Below are 20,408 nucleotides of genomic sequence, written 5' to 3'. Positions count from 1 at the left end.
CTAAAAAATAAAAACAGCAGTTACTTTTTAAGATTTACAGAGACTGTTCAAATGAATTACATTATTTCTGCAGCCAGGAACATGGACACATGCAAATTTTTTGTTAAAGGATTTTGAGAATTTAATATGTGGCTTTCCTAGCTACTGTAGTGTAACAACTGATACTGTAACTACCACTGTAATTGTAGCAAATAATACAGTAAAAAAGTTTGATGACACAAAACACAAAAGCATGTGTTTTGCTCTATGCTCTTTCAGTGTAAATGCACAGAATTTTTTAGACAGAATTTTTGGAGACAGATTTTTAAAAGCCTCTTTCAAAGTAAATTGAGCAGCAGAAGTCTTCCCCTTTTTCTTTTTTTTTTTTTTTTGTTTTGTTTTTTGTTTTGTTTTGGGTTTTTTTTTTTGTTGTTTTGTTGGTTGTTTGGGTTTTTTTTGTTTTGTTTTGTTCACCTCCACAATAATTAATATTACACTGGCAGCAGTTATTTCCTGTGATCCACCTGAGTGGTTTAACAAAATAGACAGATGTCAGTGGATCAATTCGAGCACTTCTCTAATGGAAAGATGCCACTTTCTTTTTTGAAAAGGCCAAAAACTTATTTTCTGTGCCCACTCTCACAAAAATATCTCATGTCCTTTCCCTACAATCAATATAGTTCTGTAAGAGATCAGAACCTAGCAAGAGGAGTTACCAAATGATATCAGTTTCCTTGCATGTTCATGCAAGATTTCACACTTTCTGTAGTCAGAGATTTGAGAATCATAAGAGTGACTTGAACAGAAAGACTGTTTAGGACTCTTTTAAAATGAAGCTACTAAGATCAACACATTCTTTCACTCATAGACATTGGCCTTTCCCCTCTATCCTTTGTGCTCATGGTAAATAAAACAAAGATAGTTCCATTATCTTAATATAAATATAAATTTCACCAAAAAAGAAGTAACTTGCCCCACAGACAGCCGTGGTCAGTGTGGCAGGAATACTACCAGTTGCACAGCAATATAAACAAAGTATCATGGAGGGTAAAAAGCGTGTGCAACTAGTTTTCTATTCTGGAAACTGTAATTTAACAAAGGGCCATGTTGCTCCCGGGATTTCGGCCACCTGTTTTATAGCACTACAATCCTTTTTCACTCCATCACAATAATGATTTGTATAACTGAATATGCCAAACTGCCTTCCCAACAACAACTTCAATACTACTTCAGAACTGACAGGCATGAACTGCTGCTGCGTTTTCAGTGTTATTAGGCAAAGCCCTGATCTGGGAGTTGAGTTCATCTGTGACCTACCTGAGTTGTTACCTCACTTCTAGAAGAGAGGCTTATTATCTCTCCCAGGTTTCCAGATGGCTTTTCAATTATCTATTTATCTTGTACAGTTCTAGTGACTAACTGCTTCAGCTGATAACTGCCAGCTGCCTCAAATTCTCTGTGATGCATGATAGAGATCTTTCACAGTCGAGTCTGTTCCTGTAGTTACAATGTGCTGTGTTCTATGTCACCGTGAGCTGCAAAAGAAAACAATTTGGTTGGGCCATGGTTGATGGTTACAGAGAAAACTAACCTCAATGGAAAGATATGCTCTGGCTATACATTATCATAGAATTCTATGTTCTAGTTATATTTATATGAATTTTATCACAAAACTAGAAGTACACGTATCTCTTTCACTAACAGGACTAGGATTAAGAGTTTTGCTAGTGACATAAATGTTCTGCTGTGTGTATGAATGAAGGTGGAGTGAGACACAGGCTGACAATTACTAGCAGTTGATATAAAGCTTACAGAAGGTGGCCTAGATTATTTGCCAATATAATACTCATGTTATTATCATGTGTATCAGGATATACACACCACATCAGCCTGCTTATGGACATGAGAGAAGTTTGAGATGTGTATTTATGGAACCAAAATCAGTGCAGGAAAAATAGAACATAGTCAGAATGCAATCTGACATAGGCCAGAACAACACATGATCGTAAACATGCACCCTTTAGATTCAGACTCTGGGACAAGAAGACATAACTTGTAATGTAGCAGAGAAGTTCTGAGCTTAGAAGAGACCTGTAAAAATTCTGGATTCAGGTAAAACTGTTTGACAAGTGGCATGTGGGGAAAGGGACTATTCCAGACAGTTAGTGGAGAGACTTACAAAAAGTACCATCAGGTATTCAACATTTGTAGCATTTTCTTTTTCTCTAGTGAGAAAATAACATTTAAAAGTCTTTTATGTTAATATCACTAAAAAACCTCAATCTGTTACAACAAAAACAGGATAATGTTTAACATGCAACCTCACAAAAATCTATCTATCAACTGGACACAAAATTAACAACCAGAGAGGTGACTCTTGTTGTACATTTATTAGTTGATTTAACTTCTTCTTAACAGTTGATTTAATTTCTTCTTAACAATTAGTTCACTGAAAAATAGAATGCCACACTCCCATGCACAGACACATGCACATGCACACAGAGATCTGAACTGTTAGTAGCTTCTTAAAATTCACTCAGAAATTTTTAATTGCTATCACTCATTAAACATTTTTAATTTGAATAATAGACTTCCTACAGCAAAGGTGCACCAAGACTGGAAAGATCCAGAATGTCAACAGGGTTTTTCAATCTACAACTGAGAACCAAACCACTTCAGTGCCTTCACTCTGCACACATTCACAGAGGAGTGTATTCACTTAAAAACATGATATCACTGCAATCAAAGTCCAAGTAAAAAATTAATGAATGCATCAACTTCTAGTCTGAAGGCTCATGGTATTTTTGTGCCTTTAAGCAAGCTGGAGCCACATAGCATGCTGTATCTGAACTTGTGCCAACTGTAGGCCAGAATCCCACACTGTTACACCTGCAGCTAGCTTATGTTCTGACTCTGCCTTGCACTAGAAAACACCAAATGCAATGCAGCACACAGCAACACTGAGTCAATTAAGATCACCCTTCCTACAGAGAGTGGTCTGAAAAGAGGTATTGAAAGAAGCTGCATGAGGCACATAGATATATACAGAAGATGTTTATGGCTGTAATGGTTAACATATGATAATACAATCTGCTATATCTATATAGATGTTAATATATGCAGTATAATATAAATATAAATTTATTTACAAGCACAGAATACATCAACTTGCACGGTGTGTAGCACTGTGTTACATACAACATGCAGCATGTACTATGCACTTCAGCAAATACTGTCTGTGTGATATACTTTACAACATATAAGTGTAATATTATAAATTTTACACTGTGTAAATTTATTGTGTATGATATTTAGCATAAATTTATAAATTAAAAATATATATTTATATCTATATAAATATATATTTATTTTAGTTGGGCATATCAGTGGAGGAAATGGAATTATGCAATGAAAACCAGGTACCATTTCTATCTTCCTGTATTTATTTTTCAGCTCTCTTTGAATATTACTTTCCTAAAATTATATAAAACAGCATGTAAGCTTTACTGTTTCACTGTAAAGGGCATTGTGGATATGCTTTGCATTTTACAGGAACTGTCTGAGGTCCTACATGGCCTACAATTTTCTTCAGGGCATAAAAAGTGTTTGAATATGGAAGACAGCTTTAGACTGCTGTAATACCAAGAATACAACTTTGATTTCGTCACTGGAAGCTTTTTTAACAAAATATTTTACATCCAATTTCATCCTAATTTCCACATTTTTTGCCCTGTAGTTGTGGACCTGCCTGGAAGAGTTTGACCATGGCCATCAGTACCCAAGCTTTCTTTGCTTGCCTGCCCAAGAGTCCTGGCTTAGTGTCTGTTCTCCCCTCCAACAGGCTTAGTGGGCCCCTTGTGGGTCCTTGGTCTTCCAAAGCCTGTAGTGCTGCCAGGACAGACAGTGACTGTGAGCGGGCTGGGCACAGGCTCCTTTGACACACTTGCACAAGAGATGGCTGATGTTGCTACCTAAGTAACACAACTGTGACTTCTACTCACTGCCCTGGCAGTGCTTGCTCCTAAAAACGCCCCTGGACTCAGATCCATAAATCAAGTACTACTTAGCTTATGCAATGTCACAAATTGACTCCACGCTGCTCAGTTTGTTTCAGGAAGAACAGTGTTTGCCCTCTCTACCAGTGAACTACTTACTGTTCCTTATGAGTACAGTGCCAGAATCTGCCCAGAGACTGTAGAGAGCTGGCTGCTTTACAGACATGTGACAAAGTATTCCCTCCTGAATCTGAAAAACTTGGCCTGGAAATGGATGATATGTAAATAATAACAGTAACATCCTAAAGAATGAAGGAATGCTTAAATGTTACATTACTGAGATTTCCAGGTCTGTGTCTTCTGATTTAATGGTTACAGTTTAAAACATAGAAAAGTTCCTAACACTTGTCACATAAAAGCAAATCAATTATTAAGAAAAGTAGACAAAGAAACCTGATTTTTATTAATTTGTGCTTCAGACAGCAGTTGTCCGTGGATGGATTCTTTCATGTAATTACCATTCATGATGCTGGTTTTTTGAAGGGTGATATGCTCTTTTCCAGATTATTTTTCAAAACTTTTTGTTAATTGTGGCTGATTCTAGCTAAAAGATTCAAATGTTATTAATGGAAAATAAACAGACAAAAATAAACGGCACAAGTTCAAGTCTTTCCTTCCTTTACTGGCAGCTCAGGAAACTACATTACTCCCAACTACAGCTCATGGACTGCCTGTCCATGCACAGGCAGTCTCAGTTCCTAACATGCCCATATGATCCTGATCATTAAGCTCTAACTAAGTGCACAAAGTGCTTGAAATCAAGTTGTTTTGTTTGTTTTTTTAAATACGATATTAACATTTTTTGTACATTTCACAACACAATGTCAACAACTATAATTACTCTCGTCAAAGTACTTAAGTACTGCACTTAATGTGCAACCTTTAGTCGAGAATAGGTATTATGGTAAAGGTTTTAATTATGCAATTATATGATTATGTTTATTTCCTTACAGGTTTTTAGCCTTAAGGACAGGATTTCTGGATAATTTAGCGGTCACTTTCATAAATATGCTTATCATACATACAAAACACTTCTCATAACTTTTTTTTCTTAAGGAGACAAAAACCGGCAAATGCTGAGGTGACCAAGATTTTCATCAGCAACTCGATGCTGACGAGCCAAATTTCAGTTCCCGTTTCAGAAGGCGAAGGTCCTGCGTTGAGCACAAAACGAATTCAGTTAATTTACTTTTTATTTTCCCCCGAGCAGGAGGAAACTGATACAGCGTGTTTTAGACTTTCTGTGGACCAGAGAGCGCAAACTGCCTTTAATGTGAAATACTTGGCAGCCTCAGTGCAGAAGAGGAGGAGATCGGGGTGGGACGGGGGGGATGGACACGTTTCTCGCTGCCAGAAGCGAGGTGCCCTCCCGTCCCCGCGGCTCCGTGCGAGGGGCTCCGGGTGCGGCGGGGCGGGCAGGAGGGCGGGCAGCGCTCACGGCCGCCCCAGGGCCACAGGGCCCGGCGCTGCCCGCCCGCCCCAGCCCAGTACATCCCGTCCTGTCCCACCTCCCGCGCTGGCGCTGTCTCCATCCCCTTCTCCCCGGGCCGGGCGCCGCGCCCCCGCCAGCCCCGCGGAGCCGGGTTGGGCAGCCCGGGAGGCGTCTCCTCCGCAGCCCCCGCCCCCCCGCGCCGGTGCTGAACGCCTCGGCCGCTCCCCGGCAGCACCCCCGGGACAGCAGCACCCGGGCCTCCCTCCCTGCCGCCCGGCCCGGGCTCTCCCGCCGCTACTCCGCTGCAGAGGACACCTCATGGAAAATAAATAAATTAATTCCCCCACTCACCCCCGCGGCCGGGAGACGAGCCGGCGGCGGCCGCGGGATTAGATCCAGTCCGAGCTAGAGACCAGGTAATGTAACCTACCCGCCAGGAGGGAGGAGGAGGAGGACGAGCAGCGAGGCCGCTGAGGTTGTCCCCACCGGGGAGGGCTCCGGGGGACGGAGAAGCGGCTGCCGCAGCCGGGGCGCGCCGGCGTGGCCCCCGCGGGCTGCGTGCGAGCGGCTGCCCCCGCGCTGTGCGCGCCTCACTGTCAGTCACACACACACAGGAGCCGCCGCCCACTCAGGGATGGATGGATGGATGGATGGATGGATGGATGGATGGATGGATGGATAGATGGATGGATGGACGGACGGACGGAAGGAAGGACACCGCGTGGGACGCAGCTGTACCCCCAGTACCAAAGCAGGCACCGCAGGGAGACGCCGCACGCCCCGCCGTGCCCCGCTGCCACGCGGGCGGGCGGCTCTGACAGCGGGGCAGGGAGGAAGGCGGGCGGCGGGGCCGGGCTGAGGCCGCAGCTCTGGGGGGAGCGAGGCGCGATCCCGCCCCCGCGCCGCTGCGCGCATCCCCGCGGGGCGGCGAGCCTGCCAGCGCGCCCACCCGAACGGAGCCGCCGTCCGCGGCCCCCGCCCCGGCCACTCCGCCGGGAAATGTGGGCGGAGAGCAGCGGAGCACGAGCCGTGCCGCCGCGCTTGCCGTCATCAGACACGGGCCTGCAAGGAGCTCTGAGCGAGGTGACCTTGGAAAAGGTGGATCTGGATGGAGCCACTATTGCTCCGTGCCAGCTGCTGTTCCGTGCTCTGGGCTGCTCCGAGTTCCGCGACTCTTGCGTTGTTATCTCGAAACGCTGTTGGCTTTAGTTAATGGTTGTGTACAGAGGTCCTGGTGTAAGTAGTACCAGAGCCACGAAAATAGTCCTCCATAATTCTCTTTACTTGACCTTTGCTAGCACACAGTCCTTGAAGGCAATGGTCTGAAGAGTCTCCCTGGCAGGGAGCAATTGTTGAGGGTTCATCGCTGTTGAAGTGGCCCCTAAAAGGCAGTAAGTCATAGGAGAGTCTGAGAACTTACCCTGTTCATGTTTCAGAGACTAGTGTCCCCTTCTACTTCTGTGAAAGCACATTATCTTTCAGTCCTGCAGGGTCACAGAACTGACACAAATTCTCCATTGCTTTTCCAGTGAGGTCAATAAGAAAACAAAACAAAGCAGAAAAATGTTTGCGATACCTTGATACCTGGATTTTCCAGTGCCAGCCTGAGCTTTCATTAAAGGGCTCTTACTGAAATTGCTGTTGAAAGGTGTTTTGGTAAAAAGAGAGAAGCTAAAGAAAGCTGGTACCTCATGAAGATGTCCATTCTAATTTTGTTGGTCTCCATAATAATTGCTCATGTTTCCATAGTGGTTCCCATCTGTGGTTCTCAAGTTACTGATCAAATAGTAATGAAAAGGTGTTTGTGGCTTCCAGTGCAGGAATGGGGCCATGAACTTTATCACACACCAACTGAGCCAACAACTCGAGAGCTTTAGCTCTGTCTACATGAATCATGACAGAAAAGTTAGTCATTGAGACAGAGGGATGTACACTTATATTTAAAAGAAGGAGGAAACTGACAAATAATTCAATAAAAGTGAGATATACTTTTATGTACAAATAGTAAATATGGGAATAATGCATAAGTGATTCCCTTGTTATTTTTAAATCGGCTCTCTCCTCTCTCCTTGCATTATTGTCTACTAACTTTGAATAGTGTACTTGAGCCTAAGTGCTGAACTCCTACATGATGGAATCCATTCAGAGAAGAGATTATACTTGAGATGTTTGTTATTATTTGTGCAATTCATTACAGAACTGTAACTCCATGTGTCTTCAAGGGCCCAGCTAGCTTAGTTTACAGCAGTGGTTACAATGTAAGTGGCTTCAAAGCAAAACATTCAATTCAAATAATTTTGAATAGGCAGAGGGGTGACTGGAGGTTATGGTTTTTATTTTATTGAGGCTTTTAATAATTCTGATAGCGAAGAAAACCTGATTTTATTTATATTATGGAGATGTAGAATAGCCTTAATATGAACTGTGATCTTCATGGAACATCTTTATGCATGGTGGAAAACCAAATTCGCATGTTTTATAGATAGGAAAACTCTTTGGATTGTGTTGTGATACACTGATCTGTACAGTATTTTATGTGTAAAGGAGGAGACTTTGAAATATTACAAAAGGAAATATCAAAAAGAAACCAGAGTGTAGTTAAATATTGTGACTCTGCAGCTGCAGTAAGGAGTGAAGGAATGCTTTTTCAGCAATTTCCATTGTAAATAAATGCATTGTTATAGTATATTTAAAAAACTTCCTTCCAGCTCTTTAACCTAATTTCATCTGTCATTTCTCTGTAGTGTATAATGTATTTAAGCTCACTCAGCTCTTGCTATGGCAGAATTCTTATTCTAGAATCCAAGTTTTATCAGGGCAGGAGATCTTTGGGCAGCCTAAATTTATGGGCAGGCAAGTTAAGGGAGAGAAAAAAACTATTTATTGAATCACGAGCTATTGTTTTTTAAAATGTTTTTCTTTCATTACTCTTTTTTCTTGGATGTGGTTCACTACATCATACTTCTATTTCTTGATTTTTTTCCCCCCTGGCACTTAGTGTTTTTCTTTTTTCTTAATAAAAAAAAGTCCTCTCTTGTATCTTTGTTTCTTAAGTAAATTATCTTGTCCTCTTTTTGCAATGAGGAGGTGGCTTTATTTCCAGTAAATATGGTTATTATTGGACCCATTTTATTTCAAGAGAAGAGGCTATGACTTACCTGATTTTATTTTCTATTGCAGAATCACATGATGCTTTTGAAGAGTTGCATTTTTCTTGAGGACAAGTTTGCTTTAGCAAGGATAGTGCCTGAATATAATTCTCAATTAAATTGTATCCCTTAACACCATTTGCCAGAATTTAGGCTGTCAAATTTCTTGTGTGAGAATCAAGAAGAAGGTTCTTGGGCCATGTTAATAATCTGTGTTGTAAAATGAATTTTATGTTTCAAGGTTGGTATAATTGCAAAAAATGTGATTATCTTTAGTTTTATTAGAATTTTTAGGTCATAGCTATAAATCATTGATAAGAAGGTTAGCAGTTTCTGTATCTGTTTGTGTAATATATATATATGGCATAATGTTTGCACAGCACCAAGGAGGAGGTTGGATAGGAAAATATGATGTCATTGACCAACTGTTTTATGTGTCAAATGAACACGAGGAACTGGCAGAGTCCCACATACACATCTCAGTCCAGACCTGCATTCCTTGACTTGCATGTATTTGTGATCTGTTGGGCCAACTTCTCTAATTTTATTGTGCATCTTGGAACATTTGGAAAAATGTTTGCAATATTCAAACAAAAGGAATTTGTCTACAGGAGTAAGAGGATAATATTCCGTGGCTTAAAGATGTTGGACAAACTGACTGTGCAGCTCTATTTGGCTTTACAGTCTATCCAATATCTTTTTATTTTTCTTGGTCTTATGATCAAGCAATCAAAATCTTCTTAAACTCCTATTGAAGAGCAAAGGGTTATCTAACTAGGTCACAGTGGCTGATGAACTAGAAAGAGTCACAGTCTTTATCGGTTGATTTTTATCTTTGCAATCTTAAGATTTTTAATTTACAGTATTTTTTGGGGGGCGGGGGGGGTGGTGATGGTGAGGAGGCAGATTCATCATCATTAGATCCTTTTGTTGATCTTAGTTTTGGTTCATGTGTTGTCTTTAAGTAGTTCCTTTATTTATATGTTTTCAAGGTCAAGCTTCCAGTTCCATGCTAGTACTTTTTATTTTTGGGACACAGTGCTCTTCTGTCTTATGACTTATATGAAGAGCTTGATATAAATGAAGAGGTTTCCATGAAGAGCTGATAAAAACGAATAAGCATTTCCAAAAGGATATGAACATGACTAGGCCACTTTAGAAGGTTTCCAAAAGTGAAGGAGGAAATTAATGGAAAAGAATTGAGCCTTATCACAATATACTCTTTTCCTTTGTAGTTGTAAGACTTAAGATCTTAAGAAATGGAATTAATTTTAATTCATAAAGGCAGGGAGCACTAGAGAACAAACTTAAGCCAGGTTTTTGGTTTTGGTTTGTTTTTTTTTTTCCTTAATTAGTGCTGATGCATTTTCTTTCAACTTGGTTTCATGATTATTGAATGTTAACTATTGATTGTATTTCAGTTCCACCCAACAAAAAAACAGTGCTTTGAATAATAGTGTAAATCATATAAAATTTGCTATGAATTTTATACTGTAGGAAACTTGTATTTTTAAGTCACCTGTCAACAAACCACAGGATGTCCAAATATTGTAGAAGTTGGAATATTTGAGAATATGTGGATTTGACATTATTTTCTTATGGTTACGAAAGATAAAGACCGTATCAAACTCTGCAAAAAACAGTCAAAGGATAAAACTGTGCAGACTGGAATGGCCCAAACGTGCAAAATTGTTTAAAAAGTGTTTATTGTCTTTCAGCATGAATTTTTGTATCCCCCCAAAAAAACACTTTCCAATTTTTTTGACTGCAAGCTTGGTAGTTATTTCACTTTTATCTTTCTTTAAGGTTTTCCAGTGGAAGACTCATGTAGGTGATAATCAAGGTTCAGAAAGCATGTTGCACAGAAGACGACTCAGAATGCAGTATTTCATAGCTTTTTTTTATTTATATATTTTTAAAGTTCTGGTCCTTCAGAGTAGCTCATCTTCCCATACCTGCAAGCAGACTCCTGCTGCATCTTCAGGTGTGACCATTGTGGAGTGCCCTTCCATCATGCAGGATTAGCAAACCATTGGCAACATTCCCAAGTTTGGCACCCAGGGATAGCACGTACCACACAGGGTTGTAATGATGTTCAAGATGTGCTTGGCATCAAAGAACTTCAGCATTTCTGTCACTACAGTGGTGGTAATGACAATGCAATGAGGTACATTGCCTCTTCCATATGGTCCACAGTTTTAATCAAAATTATTAAAATCAGGCACAAAACAGCAGTACGTCATCCCAAAAGATAGAAATTAATTTTTTCCCCCCATAGAAATAGGTTAAGGTTTTAACATTCCTGCTTGCCATTCATCACTTCAACACTCTTGGAGTCCATGGTACAAGCAAAAAAGAGAAAAAAAAGATGAAATTTCAATTTATCCATGTGTGAGTTGTAACTTCATAGTATCACCTATGGAGCTTTACTTCTCAGTTTGTGTGTTCTGAAATCAAGAAATGCAGAGAACAAGTATTTCTTTTAAAGTACTAAAAACATCTGAAGAAAGAAACCAAAAAGAAATCCCCATTTTTTGTGCTGACAAAAATGGTGAAAGTATATATACAAAATGCATATTTGATTTTTTTTAACATAGCTAGTTCCTACTGCAATGTATTTGATTAGTATTTCAGACAGAGAAATGAGCATATGCTTACTTACAGCATATGCTTTTGTAATTACTTGTATTAAAGTGGTTTTTTAAACATTAGAAATTAGGTTGTATGTGGTATTCTTTTCAAATCTCTGGAATAACAATATAAATACTTGGTGGTGAAGATGAAAAGTTTTGAAGTGATACAAGACTGTATTCAAGCTACCAGCTTTAACAATCTCTGAGAGACATAGCTGATTTTCTTTGCTGATCTTATTGAGAGATAGAAATTGGATAAAAATATGGGATATTTCAGCAGTTACCTGTGCTATTGAATTAAAATGCCATAGGAGTTGTCATTACTAGATTGAGCTCCTATGGTTTGCATTTTTGATATGGCCCTCAGGGCAGGTTCACAAAAGAAGCCAAGAAAAGAACAACTTAATGATGCAAATCAACTCCCCTTGGTAATGTAAGTGTCTGATTTCTTAACAATTGGAATTTTATGTGCTAAATTCCTTGATAATTCAGCCTTTGCTGAGTATACTTTCCACTGAACAGATCTTTTCTAGAACTTAATTGCTTTTGCATGCTCTGCTGGGGATGGCTTTGGGTCTGAATCTGGATTGTGGACCCTGTGTTCCCAGCAGTGCCTCCTGCTGATGGTAGAAATGAAAATTTTTGAGATATATACTGCAAAATAGAACTGAAGACTGGTTTCAAAGACAGAAGAAAGTGTGCCTAGGACAAAGATTCAAGGAGGCTGAGCAAGGGGGTTGCATCTGAGAGCAGGTGGAGAGAGCTGCATAGACTATGGAAGGAAATCTCTCCTGGAAACTGAAGGTGGCAATGGGCCCATTTTCTTATTACCAGCCCCTTTTTAGAATGCACATCTTTAAAATAATTTGTACATAGTACTAAATTAAAGGATTCCTTTCTGCCCTGAGGAATTTGTAAGAGCTCTGCTCATTTTATCACACAGGGATCCTAACTCCTTATCTTCCATTAGGCAGCCTCTTTCCCTTCTTCTCACCAACACTACAAAAGGTGAATCAGGGGACTCAATAGCACATGATTAGAAACCACAACAACATATTTTAGCAAGGAATGAAAAAAGCTTTTGTATTTTTTGACCTCTAGGTTGTATATATAAAGAATATAGGTAGAAAAGAATATGCCATAATAGCCTGTATTTACTGAATGTGAAGTATGCTTTATATTTGTGAAGAATAGGAAAAAAGAGAGCCTGTTTTCTTTTTCATGTGCAGATACAATTATGTTGGCTAGAGGCATAAGGTAGGGGTTTTTTTCTCATGTAGTTATTCAAAAAGAAATGTTTTTTTGTAGTCATGCTGAAAATAGGGGTGCATTATTTCAATTTAGTTCATTTCCTCATTCATACAAAATAATACTAGAACATTATGAGTGCCTTGCATGGCCTGTGATCTGTTTCAGTTTTAGCTTCATGAAAATAATTAAAGTGATTTTTAAGCTAATGAATATAAAGACCAAGATCACATGAAGTAGAGAAATCCAGGAAGGGCATTTTTAGATGACACCTAAAAGCACCATGGTGATTGCTCTCAGTCAATTAATATGTCAGTGTTGCTTGATTGGCATTTCCTCATTTTCTGTGACTCCAGGTCCTTGCTGGAGCTCCCTTCCTGTGGTGCAGTTCTACTGGGTTATAAGGAATTATTCATGGTTTACACCCTGTAATGGTTGAAGAGACTCTTTGACTGATTCTTAAGACTCCGTTATGTACTCTTTTTGATTGCTTGCTTTGACTTGCCTGATTAGGTTCAATGGAAATTATTTCTCATAATGATTACCAAAATGATGTCTCTATTTCCAAATAAGTTCTTTAATGTGTCCACCTTCTCTGCCATTCCTGTTTTTATTTTGGTCAGAACTTTGTCCTTCTCCCCATTTATTAGAATGAAAACCAAGATACAGTAGCAAGTGAGTGTTCTACTCTTCTCATCCTACTAGGATACTGGGTTTTCCACACTAAAACTTAAACTGCCAGTGGCAATTGTCACTTGTAGGACACCTTTCATAGGATACAGATGACGCTCCTCCATAGTTACCAGTACTGATGTTTTACCATGCTATTTTTATATGTAGAGTTACATATGTTTGCATTCTTTATCCTTATGGCTTTTAATTCTTCCTTTCCAGTGACATTATTAGGCTCCAGAAAAAAATGTAGCCTTGGAAGAATGACACATTAGAAGGTGAAAACAGAGTGGATGGGAGAACACGTTAACCTGGGGAAATAGTGTTTTGAGGAGTTTCACAGAGACAGATATCTTTAGCCTAGCAGAAGTGGAATGACATGTCATGTTTTCAGTCAGAGCAGGTTTTAGTTGTATTCTGATTTTTATTTTTTTTTTTTTTTTTGAGAAAGGAATAGAGAGTATATTGCCCTTTGCTTTTATGATTTCTTTATTCTAATTGTTGGCCACAGGAAGGTTTTTGTTGTTGATGAATAGTATAATAATAGGATACAGAAGCCTGTCCTTTCCACAATTAAAATAGATTCTTCTTTTGAGTGTAATAGCATAGACAGGTGTTAATGAAATGTTGTTGCTTAATTGGGTAATGAGCATGCAGTTCTGGATACACTTCAGAATTGCTGAAATATTGTATATGTAAAACAGTGACTTAAATTGTATTGTTCTCAATGAAAATGTACTTTAGCTATGAGGCCATGATTTTTTTTTTCATGTATGTATTTCCTGAAAAATTAGCAAAGCTGTACTAGTTGTCATATCCAAGCTTACTTTGGAATCATTATACTTAAATTGATAGTTTAATTGCACATAATTATATGTTTTATTAAGTATCCAGGATATGTTTTTAACTTTAATAAGGTAGTTGCAAATTTCTTCCTTATTTTTTTTCTTGTCCCCCATTTACCAGTTTTATCCCAGATGTCTAAATACAACAGTTTTTTAATGCAGGACTCTACTCTTGTGATACCTAAATTAGCCACCTAAATTAGGCTCTCTAATTTTTGTGTTAGTGGATCGTGGGTAAGTAGGTTGTTATCTCTTAATAACTGAAGCTTAAATCCTACTTTTTAATCAATTCCCTCTACTAATGAACATGTACTGGATGAAAGCAGAAGTTATAACTGTATCTTGAACACCCTGTCCTATAAGTACTTTGAACAGCAGTTATAGCTGTTGTATTTGCAGAAAATCTTGCATTCTGGTGTAGTCTGAAGGAAGCATTTACTTCTCAATATGGCAGCTGAATATACATGAGTGAGTAGATAGTTTTCCAGTAGTAAAAATTACATATATATATATATATATACAAATACACAAGGTGATGTGAAAACAGGAAGAACTATGCAACATGTTGCATACTAGGAGGTGAAGTGGGGAAATGAAGAAAGCCCTGGAAGGCTGCAATTATATTACTTTGATGTTTTGGGAAGTCCTAGTGTTGCAGTATGGTATTTACAGCCTGTAGTAAGCAGCCATAAGTACCATATATACATGTGTATGTATTTTCCATATGATCCTTTTGACCTCTTTGGAACCTCTGTGACCAGGTGCATAGAAGGAGTAGTGGGTACCTGATGGGTGATGTTGGCAGTACAGGAGTGTGAAGAGATGCAGAATTTGGACCATCTATGAAAACAACAGAATCAAATGCTTGGAGGAGACATTTCAGTGCCAATACTTTGACTTGGCATGTGAGCTGTCAGAACTGAATGGATGAATCTTTAGTCAGCATTTAATAGTAAATTTAGTTCCTCATTTTAGAATAGAGGACTCCTGTAATCAAGGAATTTTTTAGTCATCCAACCAAAGCAGAGCATGTTTTGTTTTCCTGTGCCAAGAGGCTAAGGCTGCTTGCTTCTTAGCTGTTTGCACTGTTCCAAAGGGGAGTTTGAACTGTTTGGTCAATCCCTGCTGCGTTCATTAACTTGGTGTGTTTGTTTCTGTTACTCCATTGAGAAGGGAATGATTTGTGTTTGTGTTCCTAAAAGTTTGGACCTGATTTATTTAACCAAACCCCACTGAGCACAGAACCTTTTATATTTGGTTGAACTCATGCTCCCAGGCGCATTTTATTCTGCTTCTGTGATTTTGACAGAGGGAATCCCTCTTTGTTTCTTCATTTGGGAGAGCTGCTTATCTGGGCCCTGCTGAGGGTAGAAATGGGCTGCAAACAGGAACCAAAAGAGACTCTTGTCCTAAAGAGAGAAAAGCATATTCAAGATGGTTTCTAATTATTTTTTTTTATCTCTCAGAGAACTGATAATATCCAGAGGGTGTTGCAGTGATTCCTTAAGCAGGAGTAGGAAGGCTTTTCATAGCAGTGAAAAGACACAAGGTGTTGAAGGTAGAGAAAGAAGGAGGGAATGATATAAACTATCAGGTTACTGGGCTTTAATTCTCAGGCAGTCCAGCAATGCAATATTCTGCTTTTGAGGAAAGCCACGGCAGCATGAGCTACCTAAAATGCACACTGTGCCTAAAAGTGGAGGTTGTCAAAGCACTGCCTTTAATTTGAATCCTAAAATGTTGCAGCATAAGTAAAATAGATGGAGCTGTGAACATTGGGCTGGCCTTTGGGAGGTGGTTTGTGTTACTGTTAAGGTTACCAGGACACCACCTCTAAAATAACCTGTTGCTGTAGAGCTACAGTGAAAGTGTACAGTGATCTGCATCTTTCACCTGTGGCAATTAAGAATGTTGTATTTATCTCAAATAGACCTAGTTGGGGTGGTTTGGAAGAAACTGATGAGTCCAGAGTGCAAAAAAGAAAAGCAAGCTATAAGGGAAAGGTTAGGGTTAGGGTTACAAAAACACTGTTGTTGCAGTGTTCAGGCCTGCTGGGAGTTGCATAAAATGTTTCTGTCCTCTGAGTACCCTCAGTTGTCAGGATTTGCGTGGATTTTTACCTACTAAATAAACCTGCTTTAGCTTTGTAGATGCTACAGTCAAGAGCTGATCCTGCCGGAGGGAAAACTTCTGCCAGCATAGCTGACCTTTAAGGCAAAGTAGAAATACCTTATATTACAGCCTTTAATCAGTTTGAGTTGTATCTCCTTCTTGTCTATAAACAAAACTACTTTTCAATTGCTGAATATTTTAATCACTATGCTTGTCTGTTTTAGTAATACATACCTAAGTACAACTGTAATTTTCCCACTATAGCATATAACTACACTTACTGCTTACTTGTTTTAAATGCCTCTCTTAATCAGGGTCCAAATCCAGATGAAAATCTGAGTGAACCTCCAACAAATATAATACATATTTAGCAACTTATATATCTGTACATAAATCATAAACTTTCAAGCTGGAGAACATCTTGCATTTTCTTGCAGGTGAGAAACAAGTATTTTTTGCTCAACATTATAATTGTGCAATGACAAAGATTGCTAAGTTAAAAGTAAGAGGTACAGGCTTTCAAAAGATGCATGCCATTAAAAATTATGATGCTAGTAAAGCCAATAGTACTATTGCATTCAAGCTCATTATCCTTTTCACTTTTATTTTGCAATGTCCTCACAGCATCCTCTCCCCTCTGAAAAACACCCTTTAGTTTCTAATACTCAGCCTCATGTACACACTCAGTTCCACTGAATAGGCTCACATACATTATCTGATCTGAATAGAAAAAAGATTTTGTACTCTAAGAAATACACTCTCTCACAAATAATTTATAAAAGACAAAGAAATGGAATTTGTATAAGCACCTAAGTGATCTGACCAAAAGAGGAAAATTACCATCATATATTAATGAGTTGAACATATTTGATCTTCATGAGCTACTGCAGCATTTAAAAAAAGTAAGAATGTTAGTGACTAAGTCTAAATTTCTTTATTTAAGGCAGAAAGTAATATTCAAATAATCACAGCAAAACTCTGCCCTGACAGAGTAGCCTTAAAAGTTACTTCTAAGGTATTGTATTCTTTTATTTCTTGTACGATTATCTATGCATTCGTACAGACACATTTAAATACAAGATAGTGAGGACAACTGAAAGGAAATCAAGGAACCAGGGGAAACCTAAAGTACCAATTTTGTGATGAAGAAGCTGTAAGTCATTTGTGGAGTAGTTTTTCCTTACCTTGGACTTTGTATGCTGGCATGTTTTTGAGCTACTAGAGCGGTTAGAGCAAGGAGTGGCGAGACAGCGGGGTGAAGCTGGGGGATTAGGGAGGAAGAGTGGAGGGAGGGCAGTGGGCAATCTGTGGAGCAGTCTGAGGCAGTGTCTGCAGGTGGAGAGGGCTGGCAGGTTAAGGGGCTGGTGGGGGAGTGTGTTTTCATTACAGTACCATTGCAGTGAGCATTAATGTACTGGTGGGTGAGAAGGAAACCACTGATATTTCTCTTTAACCTCTGTGTTTGTGACTTGTGCACAGGTGGTTTTTAACCCATCAGTGTGTCTGGCTCATTTGAAAGGGTGCTGTGAAGCAACCAAAAAGCTGGGACGTTGGGCAATGAGATGTGCAACATGCCTTTCAGATTTGTATTTCCTTCATACCTAACACACTCAAACTTGTGTACTGGCACACCCTATGGCATGTCTAATTACTCAAGATCTTGTGTGTCTGCAGTTATCCAAGCCAACAAAAGTTCAGGCTGCATTTTAATGCTTTTCAAATAATTCACAGAGAGTAGTTTTTAAATTAGCATTGCTTTTGTTTTTGTTCTGCAAAGGGATCTTCTATGGAATTCTTGGACTTATTCAAAAAGGTTTGGCAGTATCTTGGGCAAACAGTTAGGGTTTTTTTGTTAACTTTTGAGCAGTCCCTGATGCATATTTGGTATCTACATCATCACAGACAGCCTGTTTTGTTGCCTCAAAATTTGTGAATCAAATCTATTCTGCTGCCTCTATTTCACATTTGGAAGAAATTGTATTTAATACTTTTATAGAATTGTAGAATACCACATATTCAGATATTATGAAATACAATCTCACAAAATGTCACAAAAATATGAGACAAAGTGTGTATGCATTATAAAAATTGATGTCTTGTTAGCAATTTAATCAGTGCAGTCACAAATTGGCTCTAAAAATGATCCCTCCAATTCTGTGGATCTGGGCAAGAGTCCAGCCTTTACATGAGGTAAGCTGTCCTCTGTGTTGTTGTGTAAAACATTGAACATTCTTTCAAGTTTTAATTGTTTTATCCAGTGACTTAATTGAGTAAATTGTCATTTAAAATTCCACATATGAAATTTGTCATTATTTTGCTTAATATGGCAGTGATTCTCTTTCTTACACTTTTTTGCATAAGACTTGACTTGAAGATTTACTTTCAAAAAGATAGTTGTCTGTGGTATGCAAAGCACAAGATAGTTTGTCTGCACCTTCCATAAATTGTCTTCTATGAAGCCATGACAACCACAAAAATATTTGTGAACCAACAGTCCTGAGTTGCACATTTTACAAACACAGAGACACAATTTGGGTCTTGCAGCACATGCTTTTCAGAGTTGCAATACTCAGCTAAACTGGACATATTTTTCTCAACAGTACAGAAAAGATTGCAGAATTTCAGATTTCAACATCGTGCTAGTAAGCTGTGGATCAGTTTCAAAGAAGATGGAAAGAACATTTTTAGAATCTAGAGCATACATTTTTCACTTTCTTATTTTGTAAGAGCTAAATAAGCCAACAGGGTAACCCTTGTCCTACCTCCCCCAACATACTTATGATTTAGAAATACTGAAATGGAAGAAGGGACTGGGTCATTTTTTTTCAATCCACTGCAATACAAAAAAATTGTATTACAACTTTATATATAGGGCTGGATTCATCCAAGCACAGACTTCAGTAGGATATGCATCTATAATTGAAAACTTTTCCAGATGTACTTTAAATAATGGAGAGATATAGGCACTTGTAGGCCACATTTTGTTTTGTTAGAGCTTACATGTCTAAAACAGGACAGGGAGAGCTATCCCAGAACTTTGTTTCTGCCCACTGATTTTAAGTGAAACCTCCATATCCAGATCACATGCAGATGTCAGCACTCTTAATGTCAAAATATTGTTCTGATGGATTGCTCCCTTAAATGAAGAAACATCAAATTATGTGTAAGTCAAAGAATATCTTGCAGATCTGTATCACAAGCTTAAATCTTCTCTAAAATGTGTAAATCTTGAGTATATGCTAGTAGGAGAAAAGAAGATTATCACCCAGTACCTTGGGTTTTGCAGGGAGTTATAAAAAAAAAAAAGTAAAAATTCACGCCAAAAGAAAACAATTTATGACCAAACATCCATTATTAGAACAAGCTGCTTTATAGCTTTAGGTTTTATTGCCACTGATAATTTAGGGCATTCTTTGAAGAAGGCTTGGATTGGGACAGGAGGAAAAATTGTGCTGTAGTATAAATGGTAGCACTCAACCATATGCAGTAAAGGTTATTTCTTTTCATGTGCCACTAAAAAGAAGTAGTAAAGCAGATGTTAGTGTGTAGAATACCTGAGCCGAAGTTCACATCAGCCGCCAGACTAAATGGTTATGATGAGTTTACTTCAATTTTAATGGTTTAACCTGAAGATCCCAAAAGTAATTCTCTTTTTGGTGTCTGGCTCTCTTCCAGGGAGGAATAGTTACATTTAATATGTGCCTATGAGTGAAGGGGCAGCAAGGTGCAAAAACTGAGCCAGCTCTAGGCACCCTTCTCAGAGGAGCTCTTGAGTAGCTGGATTGGTAGTAGATGTAAAATTCCACTGGCATTATTCTTCACAAAATACACTGCTGGATAGGGTCTCATATGGTGAGTTGAGTAATAGCCCTCTTGATATTGATATGTTTTTATACAGACAATGGTCCAAGACTGTATTAACTTTTGTTTTTGTCAAGTTCAAGCTGACAGTGGACTGCAGGTCAGCTGTCTGCCACTGGCATGCCCATGCCAATTAGCTCTGTCACTTAGAAGTACACCTTAGTGGTAGTTCTGACCTTCTACCTCGTGCTTGGTTCCCTGAATTTAAAAAGCTCAACCGCAGGATTGGCACAGACTTGAGTCCTTATTGCTGTCTGAAGTCAATGGACAAAAGGCAGGTGTGGTCCCCCAGGGTGATGCCAAGTGTGTGCTGTGCTGTGCTTGCTCATGTGGCCTTTGTGGTCAGCATCCCTGGAGACACTGCAGTGGTGCCTGCTGTTAACCCATCCTTTGTGGCTGGTTCTCACGGGAGCAGAAATCGT

The 20,408-nt window shown here is 39.0% G+C and overlaps 1 protein-coding gene and 1 long non-coding RNA gene across 12 annotated transcripts in view; one reads left to right on the top strand and one right to left on the bottom strand.

Moving 5' to 3' along the window:
* The window catches only part of LOC139588332 (uncharacterized), a 64,273-nt gene extending 57,814 nt beyond the window's left edge, over positions 1-6,459 (bottom strand). For 8 of the 11 annotated variants that reach the window (XR_011678626.1, XR_011678628.1, XR_011678633.1 and 5 more), the window contains exons 1-2: positions 4,134-5,539; positions 1,297-1,514 (exon numbers count right to left, since the gene is read on the bottom strand). This is a non-coding gene — a long non-coding RNA (uncharacterized lncRNA). Of the gene's footprint in view, positions 1-1,296; positions 1,515-4,133; positions 5,540-5,817 lie in introns of those variants that run through there. The other 3 variants (XR_011678635.1, XR_011678634.1, XR_011678636.1) reach the window with 3 other exon arrangements.
* SLC16A7 (solute carrier family 16 member 7) overlaps positions 5,742-20,408 on the top strand; it is an 80,222-nt gene continuing 65,555 nt past the window's right edge. Inside the window, exon 1 of the mRNA XM_071423533.1 lies at positions 5,742-5,882. The gene's annotated coding sequence lies outside the window, so the exon portion shown is untranslated. The remainder of the gene's footprint in view (positions 5,883-20,408) is intronic.

This window comes from Agelaius tricolor, unplaced genomic scaffold (genome assembly GCF_023055355.1).
Source record: "Agelaius tricolor isolate 1412-34295 unplaced genomic scaffold, bAgeTri1.0.p SCAF_3, whole genome shotgun sequence".
NCBI lineage: Eukaryota > Metazoa > Chordata > Aves > Passeriformes > Icteridae > Agelaius > Agelaius tricolor.
This window is presented reverse-complemented; position numbering and strand designations above follow the sequence as displayed.